We start from the raw sequence: 13,734 nt of genomic DNA on the forward strand, positions 1-13,734 counted from the left end.
TTGATAAACTTATTGAATCTATCTGATATAGCAAAGATAGTTGGTCAAAGTGTAATATTTTCTGTAAAGATATATTTTGCGAATTTTGCAGTTTCAGTTACACATGCATCTGTCCGTGCATAAACCGCGCACATATATCCACCTGTTACATATTTAGTAATGATAAAGTATCACACTTAATTCTAGCAATTGAGAATATCCGACAATAAGAATTCTGCTTTTAGAAGTTTTTAGAAGTCTCCTCAACCATTTCAAGATGAAAGATGCGTGTTAAACAGCGTGTTAATTGTGTCGTGACAATCAACACACGGGCATTGCAACATTCACAGGCGACTAACAATTTAGGCTGTAATACTAACTCTGGAATATTTAACTCGTAGCCAGATTCAACCACAGTTACTAACTAACTAACTAATTTACTAACATCTTCAGTAATTGCGTCAAACAAGACGGAATTAATTGCAATGTTTTAATGGTGAATTAAACAGTTGTAAATATTACTGGCTGCACTACACAGTTTGAACACATACATGACACCAGTGTCTTGTAAACTGTGATACGATAAGAAATAAGAGAAGAGAGAAACAATTGGATACAAATATCATTTGGAAATAAACAGAACAACAAGTGAGAGGAATCCTCATGATAAATTTACATTGAGAAAAATAAATCAAGCGAAATTCATTCTATCATAAAGTTGAAGAGAGAGCCTGCCGAGAAGATGATATCCGTTCTGGCAAGCGGGTCAAATCCAGAGTAAATCAACAGTTTCATTCTGATTCAGGTGAAAAATCTGAAATCTTGACTTCTTTTCACAGAGTGAATTTCGAACTATGTTAGTGGTCTCTCGCGTTACACAGCATACTTTAGCAAAACCGGGTAGAAGATATTTGGCAATTTAGGCTACACAGAAACTAGAAGCAGAAATGGATATCTGGCCCCTTTCACAAGACCAGCCCCATCTCTACATTGCACCTTAACCCTAATAAGACCGTGTTGCAGTTTTGAGTTATTTGAATCCAAAAAGGTCAGAAGAAAGCTTTTCAACATTTATTACCGGTATCTACGGAATAGTACAAATAGTGAGGACTCCTTTACAGCAAGGAAGTAGTCGGTTATTCATAGAAAGGCTGAGATGGCTGCAGTACAAGAAGCGGGCATCATTGTCCCCATTAATCACTCTCAGCCAAAGGTGTGTAAGTAGTGAGTTTTCAAATTGTGCGTTTCCTAGGAAGTCAATTAACATCTTCAGAATGTAAATACAGCTTATTTACCACCGAATGGAATGTCACACTAGATGTATTTCGATGATATGTGTATGCGGGGATCTACATATAAAACTCCTCACCATGCAGCATTGCAACACATTCATATTCAATATTGTTCAGAGGTATATGCAGAAGGAACACATTATATCTAATGTATTAGCAAAAACTAATCATACGAACTGGATCACCGCTGCAGTGGCCTTTAACAGGTGATTTGGAAATTATTTCCAGCGAGAGAGACATCTGGACGGGTAGCAATTTGATTAGGACTCGAGTGCTGATCGTATGACACGTTGTAAGTGTGCCTGGCATTTCTCTCAGTTTCATAAATATATAGCACATTTATTTCTCCTGTCAATGAAAGTGCTACAACGGGTACAAATCAAACTCGAACTTGATTCCGTTCATTTTCTAATTCCTTGCCTTGGTGAAATATATTTCACACCTGTTAGAAAAGCTCATTGTTTTCAAAATGAAATTAAGTGACAAGAATCGTGTACATTGTAAATAGATCAGCAACAATTGGGCTGGGCGCAGAGTCTGGACAACATGTTAAGACTCGGGATTCATGCAGTTATGTATTGGCTACACAGATGGAGATTTTGCATTGGTTGTTTGCGCATCTGGAGGAGAGATTTGCAGGGTGCATTTACATTGAAAGTTTAGCGTTGGTGGGAAGCACTGTCAATCCGGAGTCTGGTCCTCATCCCACTGATGGGGGACGTGACCCCCAGGATGTTGACGACTGACACCATTTCAGTTTGACACCGACACATCAGAGCATGCAAGTCCAGCCCGGTGTCAAACCTGATATGCACTTTGTAGACCTGATCTCGATTTAATTGTCAAGGGAGGAGGAGTTCTCTCATCCCTGTCCTCCAAACATCTGCATTGCGAAAAGTCGGTCGAGAGCTCAGAGCATGCTTGTAACCAGAGTTTCTCAGCGCACTCTCTTCAGAATTCCAGCCAGGCAGGAGACAAGCAATGGTTCTGCCTGGCTGGAACCCAAATGTTAGCTACTCGACAGAAGGTACTGTGCAAGGGCACCTTCATACTGCTCAGTTGCATATGATGTAGGCAAAAAAAGTAAAGAAAGCAATTGCATTTATATAGCGCCTTTCACGACTACAGGATGTCCCAAAGCGCTTTACAGCCAATGAAATACTTTTGAAGCGTAGTCACCCTTGTGATGTCCTAAATGCGGCATTAGGCACAGCAAGGTCCCAAAACAGCATCGAGATAAATGACCAGATAATCTTTCAGGTTGACGATCCTTTGTCAGAAGCCTTCATTCTGACGAAGGGTCATCGACCTGAAACGTTAACTCTGTTTCCCTCCACAGATGCTGCCTGACCTCCTGAGATTTCCAGCATTTTCTGTCTTTATTTCGGATTCAAGCATCCGCAGTATTTTGCTTTTGTGAAATCTGTTGTTTTAAGTGTCGTTGTTTGAGGTATAAATATTTTCCCCAGCACAAAAATCGTGGCCACTTCTGCCTTCTCAGCTTTGAAAGAGTGTCCTGGGATCTTTTACATCCACCTGCGAAGGTAGAAGTGGCCACGATTTGAAATCTCATCCGAAAGACCGACGGCAACTCCGACAGTACAGCATTCCCTCAGTATTGCACTGCAGTGCTAGCCTCGATTACGTGCTCAAGTCGCTGGACTTGAACCCACAACCTTCTGACTCAGTGGTGAGAGTGCCACCCACTGAGCCGCAAGTATAAAGATGATGATTACAATTACCCGACAAGTATGTGGCATTGTGCATATTCTTACATTGGCCCGCAATTTGCGGTGGGTAATAATAGTGATCAAACAGCTCGATGCGCTGTTATTACCCCTTTCAAACTGACCGCAACTTCAGGATTTCCATGTTAGGATGCACATGTGCTAAATCCTGAATTTGGGGTCAGTCAATCACTACTCCACTACTGGCTGCCCCCCCCTCCCCCCCCCTCACACACACACCCACCCCTATAGCGGCAATCAGTGTAATCAGTGAAATTAGTGAAACTGATGAAAATGTGGGTTTTTCTGCAGTAATATCGTTTTTAAATACTCCATTAAAAGTTAGACCTTGTTGGATTAGGTGTAACGGGGGTTTTAACAGCATATTGGCTGCTAAACAAATGTTATGGCTCTGAAAAGCTGCTTTAATTTTGTGGAGTGTCAAAATTCTCCATTATAATGAAAATGTAAATTTTTAAGAAACTTATAAAAAATTATATTTCTTTTAAAGTTTCTTCATATTTATTTCAGGTTTACCTTTTCCCCATGTGAGAGCCCCAATCTTTGTTTTGCTCCCTCTAACATTTTTTTAAAAACACAATAAAAGGAGCTTCTTCACTTCCTGTTTCCTGGCTCAGAGAATTCTGCATTGTGATTGGCTGCTTAGACAGCTTATTGACGTCACAGCAGCTCGCGCTATGAAAAAACCCACTAAACTGCACTAATCTGAATTGCACGTCGAAAAAGCCAAACTTCTTGCTATAGAGATTGTGAGATCTTTGTGGGCAGCTTTCGTTGAGGCCACTGGCGAACGTCTTTGCTTTGCTGCTCACCGCAAATTATACGCCATTACTTTTTCCCCTAACTGCACCCTTTAAAGCCAACTACGGAAACTGTAAAATTAAGTATTAAAAAGCTCCCAACTTTCCTGCTTGTTTATTTAGTGAGTTTATTTAGTGAGCAGCTAGCTAAGCCCTACAGATCGGAAACATCCCAGGTTCAATCCTTTATCTGTGCGGAGTTAGTTGATCTCAACTGGGACAACTGTGGTGGCAAAATAATTGAGTTCAGCATCACTGGGTTAGGATGGGGAAATTGGCCAAACCTTCCACACCTGTTTGCTATCCACAGCCCATTGCTGTAAGTGCACATGAGGATGTCAGGTGAGGATAGTGTTGGTGCTATATTTCTGGATTTTGATCATTTTGCTCTTCACTGAAAGCATTTTGGGATTGAATTATGTTTAAGATTTATATTTTAAAGCAAAGTGAATTTGGATAGGTTGAAAAAGGAAGGTGACAGGCTGTACGCATTGAAGAATGTGTATTCAAGTCAGGTGAGCCAGTTTGGAGAATGTCCCAACCTACGATCTATTTCAGACTCGTACAAGGAGGATATTTTGGGTCGTGTCAGGTGCATTAGGCAGAATGACAGGGGCATGAAGCAATTCATCAGTTGTTCCATTGTGGTCAGGGCGATTCTATTCATAGCACGAGGTGTCTGCAGAGAATCTACTCTTGGGAGAGGGATAGTCAGTTTGGTTGCTGGTGAACCTGTATGGAAAGATGTGAGAAACATTGATCCTCTGCTTCACAGGGTTAGAATTAACAGAAAAGAAGAGAACACCCATGGCAGGGGAAACAAAGTTTTGATCCAAGAACTTTAAGATACAGTTCCTGGCCTGAAGGTGGATGGAGCAAATGTGTACGGGATCAAGGTTGGCAATTGAAAATTGACCAGAAAGGAAAGAACGCCCAAAACAATTAAGTCAGCAAGCAAAAAGTGAGTGGGCATGTGGTTTATTATTTCCCCCATTTTTCACGGAGAGCAATGAGTTTGAGTTAAGTAAGGTTTTGCTTTGATTGTTACTCTATATACTCACATGCTGTCTGTTGAATTATGCAGCTTAATGATATGCAGCTGGCCTCATTTCTCCAAGTGTTTCTCAATTCTCCTGGTTGGCTTGGAGAAATGGGTGTGAAGGCACAAGCAAGATTGCCCACTTCAGGCCATAAAGGGATCCTATTGTTACACCCTTGTATTACACGATCATATCATTTGATATTGGGCAGTACAGATGCATCCTGAAGTTAGGACACTCAAACCACTTACGGGAGTGACCAACACTGCTGTATCCAAAAGAATATCTGAGACGGATCTAAAGCTTGTAATAGTAGGGCTCGGCTGTGATTCTCCCCATAATTTAATTACCTTGAAACATTTTTTGGGATGTCTTGCTCATAAACAATGACTATCTTGGTAAATGAAGAGTACCTGGTACCCAATGAGCCATACTCCAGCAAGATTTCAGAACAATCATGGAAGGGAGAATGATGAAGAAAATAAAGAGCCTAGATGGTCCACTTTAAAGGTCTGAATGGTAGAAAGGTGCCAACTGTCTCTTCAGCACTTTTACACAGACAGTTGGCTCACTTTATGAACATATTTTAGCTCCAAATTCAGTATCCACTATTGGGGAATCTCTGGTATTGGTAAGTATGAGTGAAGCTACCACACAAGGGTTGGGTTAGTGAGAAGGGTTTAGCCACCCAAATATTTTGAAAGCTGCTTTTACCCTCCTGCTGGCATAATATAGTTCAAGGTGGTTTTTAGCAACAGGAAGGTAGATGGAAGGGGGAGGAGGCAATAAATAGTAGTTGATCCATTCAGGTGATCTACACTTCTGCATTCTCACCATCAGATTTGATTAATTAGAAGTGGAAAAATGATTTGTTTACAAGTTCTTCTGATTAAGAAGTTATTTCCATTGAAAGGAATAGAAAAAAAAATCATTCAGAGGCAAAAACCATTCTGAAGCATTAGCAGAATTATTCAGATTGATATCAAGTGGAGTTGTCTGTATTACATATGGCAACATCAAACCAGTTACGGTTTTGATACTGTAAATTGTTGGAACTGTAATAAAAATTGTTGGAACTTTCTTTGTAACGCATGACAATATTAATTCTATATAATATGTGCTCAATAGTGGGAAACTGTACCATGTTGTAGAAAAAGTCCGTGTAAAGCTACAGTATATACATGCTTTTGGAGAATGCCATTATCAGCCAGCCTTGTTACATTACTACCTACATCATGATGTCCTTGTCACAGAATTGAACAGAACTTGCCCTTTGCATAACAGTTTGAAAAGTGGAATAAGCTGTTTTAAAATAAGCTGTTTACTATTCAGCCCAAATTGTGTACAACATCATAACTATTTCTCAATGAGCCTGAGGTAGTGATTAATCCTGGGTTCTACCGATGTTCATAAACTCTTTAAGTTTCATTCTTGTGGTTTATGATGTTATCTGATCAAGCTGTATCAGATGGAAAATGTGCTTATTTTTATCATTTAAAAAATATATAACAAGCTAGAATCATACCAGGGATGAGAGGGTTCTGTTATGTGGAGAGACAAGAGAAGTTGGGATTGTTCTCCTTAGAGCAAAGAATGTTAAGGGGAGCTTTACTTAAGGTGTTCAGAAATATATGGGGTTTTGATAAATTTCATAAGGAGAAACTGTTTCCACTGGCAGGAGGGTTGGTAACCAGAGGACACAAATTTAAGGTAATTGACAAAAGAACCAGAGGGGAGACGAGGAGAAATTTTTATGCGGCACGTTGTTATGATCTGGAATGCACTGCCTCAAAAGGTGGTGGAAGCAGATTCATTGGCCCAGAAATCCCAGTTTCTCTTTCCCGTGGGCGTTCAACTGGATTCTAGAAAAAAGATGCGCACTTACCTGAAGCTGCTGCACCCACGCGAGTTCTCGGTCCTGAGGCCTCCACTGACTCCGCTTCGTAGCGCATGCACGTCAGGATGTGCGCAGGGCTGGAGCTGCAGTCACATGGCTCTGGGCAGCCAATCAAGGTAAAGTATGTTCTCATTCATAACAACGCAAATTCCATAAGTTGGAGTTCCCATTATTATGAATGAGAAGCCCCACAAAACACACAAAACATGCAAATAAATGGAAAAAATACACTACATATTTAACATTAATTTAAATTAAAAGTTATTTATGTATTATTACAAAAATATATTTTTCCGATTTTTAAAAAAGTTTTTTAAATTATGTTTTAAAATAAATTTAACATAATGGGTAGGGTTTTTAAAAATAAAATGTTTTTTTTAAATTTTATTTTTTATGTTTTAAGTGTGTTTTAAAATTCTTACGCCTATAAAAGTAGGCTATGCATCTGCTTTTATCAGGCGCAAGAGTTTTCAGGACATCCATTGGGCAAGATATGGGTAAATACTGCAATCTTGCCCATGCGAATGTCTTTGACATGGAGATGTGTTGGATCTGTCAAGCTCCAACTTGACAGATTAGAAAAGCCGGTTTTCAGCGCATGCGCATTGTGCGCTGAAAACCGGCTTTTGCGACGCCTTCCCAGGTCCGTACACACTCCTTACGGACTCGGGAAGGCCGGGAATTCTAGGCCAATAACATTCAAAAGAGAATTGGATATATAATTGAAAAGGAAAAATTTACAGGGCTACGAGGAAAGAGCAGGGGAATGGTAGTAATTGGATAGCTCTTTCAAAGAGCCCGCATAGGCACAATGGGCCGAATGACCTTTTTTTTTTGCTGTACGATTCTTTAATAAACTGGTTGCCAGATGAACATTTTTGTCCAGAACTCTCTAAAATGAGCTGTCAATCAAAATCTATCATCAGTACATTTTTCAAACTAAAAGGGATATTGCAACCATCATCTTAATAAAGAAAACATGTTTGGTGCTCTGAACAAACTGATTGCATGTATACATAATGCAGTTATCCATTTCCTATTCTGTCAATTTATTTTCTGCAAAGCTATTACATCCTTTGAAAAGTATGATTGTGATGTCTGCCTTTTCTGATACATATTGTTTTGGTGTTGCTTCATAATAAGAACATAAAAACATAAGAAATAGAAGCAGGAGTAGGCCATACGGCCCCTACAGCCTGCTCCGCCATTTAATATGATCATAGCAGATCCGATCATGGACTCAGGTCCACTTCCCTGCCCGCTGCCCATAACCTCTTAATCCCTTATCGTTTAAGAAACTGCCTATTTCTGTCTTAAATTTATTCAATGTCCCAGCTTCCACAGCTCTCTGAGGCAGCAAATTCCATAGATTTACAACCCTCTGAAAAAAGAAATTTCTCCTCATCTCAGTTTTAAATGGGTGGCCCCTTATTCTAAGATTATGCCCTCTAGTTCTAGTCTCCCCTATCAGTGGAAACACCCTCTCTGCATCCACCTTGTCAAGCCCCCTCATAACCTTATATGTTTCGATAAGATCACCTCTCATCCTTCTGAATTCCAATGAGTAGAGGTCCAATCTAGTCAACCTTTCCTCATAAGTCAACCCCTTCATCCCCGGAATCAACCTAGTGAACCTTCTCTGAACTGCCTCCAAAGCAAGTATATCCTTTTGTAAATATGGAAACCAAAACTGCACGCGGTATTCCAGGTGTGGCTTCATCAATACCTTATATAGCTGTAGCAAGACTTCCCTGCTTTTATACTCCATTCCCTTTGCAATAAAGGCCAAGATTCCATTGGCGTTCCTGATCACTTGCTGTACCTACATACTATACTTTTGTGTTTCATGCACAAGTACCCCCAGGTCCCGCTGTACTGCAGCACTTTGCAATCTTTCTCCTTTTAAATAATAACTTGCTCTTTGATTTTTTTCTTCCAAAGTGCATGACCTCACACTTTCTGACATTATACTCCATCTGCCAAATTTTTGCCCACTCACTTAACCTGTCTATGTCCTTTTGCAGATTTTTTGTGTCCTCCTCACACATTGCTTTTCCTCCCATCTTTGTATCATCAGCAAACTTGGTTACGTTGCACTCAGTCCCTTCTTCCAAGTTGTTAATATAGATTGTAAATAGTTGGGGTCCCAGCACTGCGGCACCCCACTAGTTACTAATTGCCAACCTGAGAATTAACTATTTATCCTGACTCTCTGTTTTCTGTTAGCCAATCCTCTATCCATGTTAATATATCACCCCCCACCCTGTGAACTTTTAGCTTGTGCAGTAACCTTTTACGTGGCACCTTGTCAAATGCATTCTGGAAGTCTAAATGCACCACATCCATTGGTTCCCCTTTATCCATCCTGTTCGTTGCATCCTCAAAGAATTCCAGCAAATTTGTCAAACATGACTTCCCCTTCATAAATCCATGCTAACTCTGCCTGATCAAATTTTGCTTTTCTAAATGTCCTGCTACTGCTTCTCTAATAATGGACTCCATCATTTTCCCAATCACAGATGTTAGGCTAACTGATTTATAGTTTTTGTCGGCCCTCTTTTTTAAATAGGGACATTACATTTGTAGTTTTCCAATCTGCTGGGACCTCCCCAGAATCCAGGGAATTTTGGTAAATTACAACCAGGTAGGGTCACATCATTTGGATGGAAATTGCATATAAAAATATCTGAGACACAGTTGACATGGACACCACTACAACCCCTCCAAAATAGCTGTGAACGTTAATTTGACTTTTCTCTTTTTGGATGCTGGTGGACCTGCTGTGTGAACATAATCTTAAAATAGAGCTAAGCCATTTCAGAGTAAAATTGGGAAGTATTTTTTCCCGCAAAAGGTAGTGGAATTCTGGAACCCTCTCCCCAATAGGTTTTTGTTATTTAAGGGTATCAAGGGATATGGAACAAAGATGGCTAAATGGAGTTGAAGCACAAATCAGCCATGATCTAATTGAATGGTGGAACAGGCTTGAGGGGTTTACTGGCTTCCTTCTGTTTCTATGTTTTGTTTCTGTTTCAGATATCTAGAATTTGATTTTTTAATCATAGACACAATTCAAACTGTTAATTAGACAGCTTGGGTAAAATATTGTAGCAATATAATTCCTGAACAAATTAGAATGGAAACAAATATTTTTCTTAATTCATTGGTGGACAAGGGTGAGAATGATTTCAATTTAATACAAATGTACAAAAGCAAAATACTGCGGATGCTAGAAATCTGAAATAAAAACAGAAAATGCTGGAAATGCTCATCAGGTCAGGCAGCATCTGCGGAGAGAGAAACAGAGTTAACGTTTCAGGTCGCTGACCGTCAACTCTGTTTCTCTCACCACAGATGCTGCCTGACCTTCTGAGTATTTCCAGCATTTTCTGCTCCTATAATAAAATGTATATAAGGATAACGTAAGTACTGAACCCCTTTGTTGAATCTATATAATATTTAAATATACAAAAGCAAAATACTGCGGATGCTGGAATCTGGAATAAAAACAGAAAATGCTGGAAATCTCAGCAGGTCAGACAGCATCTGTGGAGAGGAAGCAGAATTAACGTTTTGGGTCAATGAAAGGTCATTGAGCTGCGAGGAGGATGCTATGAGGCTGCAGAGTGACTTGGATAGGTTAGGTGAGTGGGCAAATGCATGGCAGATGAAGTATAATGTGGATAAATGTGAGGTTTTCCACTTTGGTGGTAAAAACAGAGACACAGACTATTATCTGAATGGTGACAGATTAGGAAAAGGGGAGGTGCAACGAGACCTGGGTGTCATGCTACATCAGTCATTGAAGGTTGGCATGCAGGTACAGCAGGCGGTTAAGAAAGCAAATGGCATGTTGGCCTTCATAGCGAGGGGATTTGAGTACAGGGGCAGGGAGGTGTTGCTACAGTTGTACAGGGCCTTGGTGAGGCCACACCTGGAGTATTGTGTACAGTTTTGGTCTCCTAACTTGAGGAAGGACATTCTTGCTATTGAGGGAGTGCAGCAAAGGTTCCCGGGACTGACATGTCAAGAAAGACTGGATCAACTGGGCTTGTATTCACTGGAGTTCAGAAGAATGAGAGGAGATCTCATAGAAACGTTTAAAATTCTGACGGGTTTAGATAGGTTAGATGCAGGAAGAATGTTCCCAATGTTGGGGAAGTCCAGAACCAGGGGTCACAGTCTAAGGATAAGGGGTAAGTCATTTAGGACTGAGATGAGGAGAAACTTCTTCACCCAGAGAGTGGTGAACCTGTGGAATTCTCTACCACAGAAAGTTGTTGAAGCCAATTCACTAAATATATTCAAAAGGGAGTTAGATGTAGTCCTTACTACTAGGGGGATCAAGGGGTATGGCGAGAAAGCAGGAATGGGGTACTGAAGTTGCATGTTCAGCCATGAACTCATTGAATGGCGGTGCAGGCTCGAAGGGCCGAATGGCTTACTCCTGCACCTATTTTCTATGTTTCTATGTAAACATACAACTTGATTAAATTTTGCTGCTCTATCTTCCTCAAAATTATCCTAAAGATAAGAAGCCACATGATTAGGAATTTTATTGTCTTCCGTTTGTCTGAAAATCCTGGCTGATTTGTATAAGGGTCCCCCGGACTCATACTAATGTTTAACAGTTAACGGCAGTTAACATCATGCTTATGTGGGCTGTTAATGCTGTGTTTAATGAAATAGCATATAATAATATAATATCCTTAACTACGTTAAATTAAATTGGACTGCTCCCTAAATAAATTCAAAAGAAACACAATAAAGCAGTTACCCTCCCACCTCTCCATTAGTTTGAAAACTGCAATTAAATTTTTTCTTAACTGTTACTGTAAATAAACTTAAACAAGGTAGAAATGTTTTGGGTGGGAAATAGTTTACACATTTGTGATTTGTGTTGGCATGAACTGTAGTTGAGTACTAAATTGGTGCTGCTAAGGTTAATACCCCTGATTCACATGTGCTCAGACTCTTTATTGCTGCTTAATTACCACCAAGGTATTGAATCATTGAATAAATCTGAACTGCTGTTGAAAATTTCATCTTTTATATTGAGACTCATTCAACTGCAGACAGTGGGATTTTGAAAAATACAAGTTAAATTGAAGACAGGCAGTGTAAGATTTTTTCACCCTAATCCATGTGCACATCAATGTTTTAACTGCCTCTCTAGTGTAGTAGAGAAACCACTCATCTATATGATCACCGCCAGTTCAAACCAGGGCATTGTCTTAACTGCATCAGACACAAAACTGTGAAATCCAAGTTTATTAGGCTCTGCTGATTGCGAGTTCCTACCACAGTCTTTTTGAAAAATAAATACTGCCTTGGTTGTTTAGATATTGAGGTTATAATATTTTTTTGAAAACTATGGCCCCAAAAAATTAAATCCTTTTATTGTGGTAAACCATTCTGTTGCAGTCATGTTTAGTTTTTATAATACATTGTAGAAATACAGCTTGATAGAAAAATGCAGTACATATAGGAATTAAAATGGTATAGTTTGTCTTGTTTTCTCATAAAAGGGAAATATTAAACAATTTCTAGAGCACAGCTCTGAAGAATGGGAATGTATGACCCTTATCACCCAAATCCCAGTTTTGTTTATGTAACGCATTTGCTGCATTGAACATAAACAAAATCCGGGAACTGAAATAGTTATTGACCTTTTATCTTACCCACAATTCTAATTACAGGGCTGTCCTTTAAGCACTTGTCTTTATTAACAGGTTGACTCAAATGATTATTGCTGAATTATATGCAACACAAGCTAAGCTGTGAAATATCACTGCCTTTCTCCTTCACTCAGCTTCTCCTCACCTTTGATTTCATTTTGCCTAGTGTGGCATTGATTTGGATCCCACAGACGGACAAACTTTGTAACATAAAAAGTGAAAGGCAAGTTATACTCTTCCGATGAAAGATATTTCCAAATTTATGTTCAAGGGAGCTAACAGCTGCATGGATTGGTAGGATGAAGCTCAGCCTATAAATCCACCTAAATTAAGTTTCTGATCTTGACTGAAAAACAGCGCTGAGGGAGAAGTGCTAAATCTGAGGGCGAATCATTCTAATTGCTGGTCCAATTAGGCAGAAGCCTTGAAGCAGGTTGCCTACTTCACTCGGCTGGCAAATGGGGCATGGCATGGGGATGAAAGGATCTCAGACACGGGAAGAAAACAAACTTAAGAGCAAAGCAGGATTGAAGCAAAACAATTACAAACCATTTTTTGAAAGTATACGTGGATATATTTCCCACGGTGATGGTGGCGGGAAGGTGAATTGCAAAGAAAATGTTAATCGCACAAACGGAAGAGAAAAGGAATCACTTGATTTACATAATAAGTAGCTATTGCTGTTAATGTTGGCCTCCTCATTGACCAGAGGAGAAGCTAGAAATGCCGAAAGCTAAAGGCCTCCTTCAGTTATCATTTCCCCTCTTGGAATTTTACCAGGGATTTCTTTGTGCCATATTTAGCCACATGCATCTATTTCAGATATGGACCTATGCTGCATTTAAGATCCAATCTCTTCAGTATTAGGATAACATATTTCTCTGCTTTCTGGACATTGTGTAATTCTAAATTGAATATATATGCTGTGCATAAATTGGCTGCCGTGTTTCCTACCTTACAAAAGTGACTACATTTCAAAAGTAAATCAGTGGCTGTAAAGCACTTTGGGATGCCCTGGGGTCGCGAATGGTGCTATACAAATGCAATTTCTTTCTTTCTCTATTTCTCCCTTTTTCTTTCTTTTTCTCTTTCTATTCCTCCTTTTCTCTTTCTAAATTAACTATCAAAGCATACTTAAAATGCATTTTGAGAGTTGAAGATCTTTTAGGATCTCCAGGAATATTTAATATCAGTTGCATGCCTGACTTTGATTTTCCCTTTTAAATTTATTAGTGCCATTATTTATAGTTCACATAACACAAAGGGGATCCAGCTCTGTGGAGTATTGTTTTTATTACAG

The sequence above is a fragment of the Pristiophorus japonicus genome, chromosome 18 (genome assembly GCF_044704955.1).
Source record: "Pristiophorus japonicus isolate sPriJap1 chromosome 18, sPriJap1.hap1, whole genome shotgun sequence".
In the NCBI taxonomy this organism is placed as follows: Eukaryota; Metazoa; Chordata; class Chondrichthyes; family Pristiophoridae; genus Pristiophorus; species Pristiophorus japonicus.